Here is a 5,652-nt window from a genome sequence, read left to right as displayed (position 1 = left end):
TTAAGTCCCTCCCAAAACAGGACTGGAGATATCTCTTCCGTAAAATTAAATTGAATATATTCTTTAAGATTATCCACAAGCTGAGAGACATTAACTGGATCCAACAGAAGTCCTTCATTCATACGCCAAAAGCGCTTACCATGACTCCCCGCTTTACGCAACAACGAAAACCAGACCGGGGAATGATCAGACCACATCCGAGATGCCATATCCACCTCATCCACCCATAGCAATAGTTCCGCAGAAACCCCCCAAAAATCAATTCGTGAGTAGGAATTATGCACCTCAGAAAAATAAGAATAATCCCGCTCTCCAAGATTGCGATGACGCCAAGGATCAGTCAAGCCCCATTGACGAAAAAGGTACAATAATTTTTTTCTATCCTGACCATAGGACACACCACCCGCAGAATTGTCCAAAGATGGGTCCCAGGTTAAATTAAAATCCCCCCCCAGGACCACATGACCTTCTACCAAATCCTGAATCACCCGTCCCAATGATTCAAAAAATGAACCCTGCTCCTTATTAGGAGCATAAATATTAACACAGGTAAAAAGTTCCTCCTGAATAGTAACTTTAACAATAATATAACGCCCCAATTTATCCTGAACTACCTTATGCACGACAGGAGCCAAGTCCTGTGCTATAAAAATTCCCACCCCATTTTTTCTGCCTGCTACTGAATTAGAGGCCAGATACATATGTGGGTATTTCTTATGATGGAGATAGTGTTCATGCATTGGTCGGAAATGGGTCTCCTGTATGAATCCCACTCCCACCTTCAAACGTATTGCTTCCTTAAACAATAATTGACGCTTCCTGGGAACATTTAATCCCCTCACATTAAATGGCATCCATCGTACCATAGTGTAACCATCTATAGAAGCCAACTGTATGCCTCCAAAAACACCCCCAGTACACAAAACAAAAATCCCCGATCCACATAATCCACTGCTGATACAACCACTGAAAAACACTATTCAATATCCCAACCCCCTCCCCTGCAACAACCCAACCCAACCCCAACTCCAAACCTAACCCACCCCCTCCCCCCAGAAACCACACCTACAATGAACTTCCAAAACCCCCCCTCCTCACCCAGCTACCGTCAAAGTCCCCTGCAATCGCTCAGAACCCACCCCACCGCTCAAACAGTCCCCATTCAAACAAAGCCAACCATTCACCAATACTCAAACCCAGCTGGAAAAAGAACCCCCAACCATTAGAGATCCCGCAGTATACCCACCCCTATGCAAAGAGTAGATCAAACTGGATCACACAACAGTGAGCCCCACCACACACTGAAAACCCACAATCATGCAGGAAACTTCAAGTAGGTAAAGTCACTGCAGCCACATCAGAATTGCGCTGAAGTCGCTGTCCACTCTTTTCACCTCGGCGCCATCTGGACTGGCTCACACTACCACTGCGCTGAGGTAGGGCCCCTGCTGGGCGAGCCTCCTCCACCGACCACAGTGCGGCTTGTTGCAGCAATAGCTTAGCCTCCTCAGGGGTCGAGACTTTATGGACTTGATTTTGCAAAGGGAAAGTTAATCCAAACGGATAGTTCCATTTACTGTATATCGAATTTGATGAGCCATCAAACACTTAGTAACATCCCGAAATTCCCTCCGCTTCCTGAGGGTAAGGGCAGACATATCAGCATACAATTCAACCTTGGCTCCTTCCCAGTCTATATGTCCCACTCTCCGTGCCGCCGCCAATACCTGTTCCTTTAAAGGAAACCGATGAAAACAGGCTATAAGATCTTGCGGACGGTTCAGAAGTGTAGTCCCCACAGCCCGATGTACTCTCTCAAACTCCAGAGTAGGGGGGGTCACCGTAGGATCATCAAGTTGTAAGAATTTTTCACAGATAGCGCGCATGGTATCTTCCATCTTCAATGAGCCACTGTGCTCCGGCACTCCACGGGCTCGCAAGTTGTTACGCCGGGCCCTATTTTCCATATCCTCAGCCTTCAATAAGAGCTCCTCATACTTATCCTCCAGTCCCTTGCAGTGCTGTTGTAACTGTAAAATGTCACCATCATGATCAATAACACGCTCCTCAAAATCATTTAGTTTTTGGCCCATATCCACCACCGTTTTCCGCAACGCTGAAACATCAGAGTGCAATTCCTTCTGCATCACCATCATCGTGTTTTTTAGATCAGCAAACCAACCTTGTAATTCTATTCGGGACACTGGCAGGTCCACCTCAGGGGACCCTCCCTGTAGGCGATCGGGAACGCAGCTCTCCCTGCACGGGTAACGGCTCGCTACAGGGGCGGGACGAGCAGGCCACATCCCCCAGCGTAGTCGCTTGAAAAGCGAACGTACGCAAGTCAGTCTGCAATTTTTTCGCCGCAGCAGCCATCTCCGATCCCCAGCATAAACTCGGAAAAGCAGAAACCGCTCAAGGCAGGGCACAGAAGCGCCAATGATCGCTAATTAAAGCTGGGTGAAGAGGAGCTCGTTTCTCACACCGCCATCACCCGGATGACATCACCGGAAGTCTCGAAGGATGACATTTGTTACGATGTTTTGTTGCTTTGTGTGAAAGTATATGGCTTTGGTTTTAGTTTGTTGATGGTTTCCCAGGATTGGACTTTTGCTTTATTGTTTGAGATTATTTCAGAGATGTTTGGATGGTTGCAGGTTATGGGAATGAGAAGAAGTATGTCATCAATATAAGCTAGAATGGTTTCATCTTCCAGCTCGATGTTCCCTAGTGAATATATTAAACAGAATTGGGGATAGCGGGGATCCATGTGAGACACCATAGAAAGCCTTCCAGGGGTTAGAGCAGGGGTCTCCAAAGTCCCTCCTTGAGGGCCGAATCCAGTCGGGTTTTCAGGATTTTCCCAATGAATATGCATTGAAAGCAGTGCATTCACATAGATCTCATGCATATTCATCCTGAAAACCCAACTGGATTCGGCTCTCAAGGAGGGACTTTGGAGACCCCTGGGTTAGAGTATACTTCATCCTTTTTGACCATGTACTCACGATTTTGTAGCACATCAGTGAACCATTTCAGAACCATCCCTGTTAAACCGATTTTCGGAGCAGTTGATGGTCCACCGAGTCAAAGGCAGCAGAGATATCGAACTGAAGTAGTATTTCTTATTTACCAGTGCTCAGCAGTTGCTTGCTTTTTGTGGTTAGCTGTGCTGTTTTCTAAATCCATATTGGGATGGATGAAAGCCAGAGTACTGCTCGATATATGAGGTAAGTTGTTTGCTAATGTGGGTCTCAAGGATTTTGGTGAGAACAGGAATACCAGCAATTGGTCTGTAGTTTGACGCTATGGAGAGATCTGCTTGAGCTGTTTTCGGTATGGGGGTTAAGGCTATTTTACCCATTTCTTTGGGTAGGTGACCCTGGCTCAGGGAGCTATTTAGGAGGTTTGTGAGCTAAGATTTGATGGGGAGCAGCAGTAGGGAGATATGCTGGGCATTTGTTTATGGGGCTGCTACATGGGGATAGTTTAGATATCAGGTTTTTAGTGTTAGTTTTATATTTTATAGGCCCCAAGCTTTTATATTTTATAGGCCCCATATTTTATAGGCCCCAAGCCTATAAAATATGGTGTTCCTCAAGGCGCCCTTCTATCCCCCCTCCTATTCAACCTCTACATCAGGCCTGTCATTGATATAGCGCAGAAATATAGCATTAAAATCCACTCTTATGCAGATGACATCCAGCTGCTCCTCCCACTAGGCGAGAACCGATCGTCCCAAATTACTAACCTCCAACATTGCCTCTCTGATATGAAAACTTGGATGTCAAACAACAAACTTCAACTAAACGCCACTAAAACAGAACTCTTATGGATCAGAAAAAAAAGCACCAAATTCACACGTCCTACCCTAGCATGGGACTCCACTCTACTAACGGCAACAGATCAAGTACGCAGCCTAGGAGTAACCTTAGACGGACACCTATCCCTATCTGCCCACATATCCCAAGTAATCTCCACCTCCTTCTACTACCTCCGCCAACTGAAAAAGATCAAACCCTACATCTCCACACCTGACCTCGCCCAACTCCTCTACGCATATGTCCTCTCCAGAATGGACTACTGTAACTCCCTATTCAATGGACTAACCAAAAATAATCTCAAACGCCTCCAACGTGTCCAAAATGCAGCTATCCGCCTCCTACACAACCTCAACTACCATGATCCCGTCTCCCCAGCACTCTGCGCTGAACACTGGCTCCCAATTAGCCAGCGCTGTGCTTTCAAGGCCCTAGCAGTAGCCCACAAGAGAATTTATGCCACCACCCCCTCCTACATAAAATCTAAGCTTCCCATCTACACTCCCACTCGCACCCTCCGCTCAAAATCGGAAATACGCCTATGCATTCCCCCTGGAAGGTCCCTCCTCTCAGAAACTGCCCGCAAACGATCCTACAGCCACTTCATCCCACATCTCTGGAATAAACTCCCCCCCCAACTCAGGCAACAGAACTCTTTATTGACATTCCGTAAAATGGTAAAGACCCTCCTCTTCAACTAAAGGTCTCCCTCAGTCTACACCCCCCCTTAAACCCCACCTCTCTCTTCTCTCCCCTATTTAACTTCTCCTAAATTTCAGTATAGTCCTCTCTTAGTCTGTACTCTGATAAATTGTCTATACTCTGAAAAATTGTCTGTAGCCTGATAAATACTGCTCAATCTTGTATGTCCAAGCATCTAAACCTATTGCACATTTATTTGCCTAACTACTTCTACTGTGTATGTTTACTTGTAGACCGTTCTGAGCTACTGGGAGAACGGGATATAAATCTAAATAAATAAAATAAAAAATAAAAATAAAATTAGTGAAGGTGGTCCAGATTTGGTCAGCTTTTATGGGGTCATAGCTTGCAGGGATGGGATAGGGATGGAGAAAGATCTCAAGAGAACAGGGACAAATTTGTCTCCATGTCATTCTCTAGCACTGATGGACAGCAAGACCCTCGTGGTCTCATTTGTGTTCATCACACGAGACAAACAATCAAAATTATTTTTATAACGATGGCCCACTGCTGCTAATAGATGAGGAGAAAAAAGTGGAACCAGGCCCTGGACTTTCAGGAGTATAAAATATTAAAGTTTATTGGTGTTGCAAAACAAATTAAAAATATGTCATAAAAATCAGACAGATGCCAACAGTTAAAAAACATAAAAATCGTAATGTCTATGAAGTGAACAGACCCTACACGTTCCGTATTTCGGCAATGAATTGCCTTCCTCAGGGGTCCTTAGCACAGTGGACTAAAAATCAGGCAGCATCGTGCCGGAAAAAGTCTTTAAAAAGATCCGAGCTACGGCGTGGGAACATTTTAAAGACTTTTTCTGGAACAAATAACACTGTCAGTGAATTTGCCCAACAGTACACACCACAATGCTGCCTGATTTTTTAGCCCACTGTACTAAGGACATTACAATTTTTTTTTTTTAACTATTGGCATCTGTCTGATTTTTATGACATTGTGTTTTTAATTTGTTTTGCAACATCAATAAATTTTGATATTTTATACTCCTGAAAGTCCAGGACCTGGTTCCACTTTTTCTCCTCATCCATTGACTTTTGTGATACCAAGGTCCCTTGCTGTGGGTAGTAGGACCGCCATTAGGGCTTAGACCACCCCACAGTGTCGTTTG

At 45.0% G+C, this 5,652-nt stretch overlaps 1 protein-coding gene across 1 annotated transcript in view; it reads left to right on the top strand.

Moving 5' to 3' along the window:
* LOC117355249 (zinc finger protein 420-like) overlaps positions 1–5,652 on the top strand; it is an 818,521-nt gene that overhangs the window by 542,815 nt on the left and 270,054 nt on the right. The gene's annotated exons all lie outside the window — the stretch shown is intronic.

This window comes from Geotrypetes seraphini, chromosome 2 (assembly GCF_902459505.1).
Source record: "Geotrypetes seraphini chromosome 2, aGeoSer1.1, whole genome shotgun sequence".
Classification (NCBI taxonomy): Eukaryota; Metazoa; Chordata; class Amphibia; order Gymnophiona; family Dermophiidae; genus Geotrypetes; species Geotrypetes seraphini.
The sequence above is the reverse complement of the archived record's forward strand: the minus strand, read 5'-3'. Positions and strand labels throughout refer to the sequence as shown.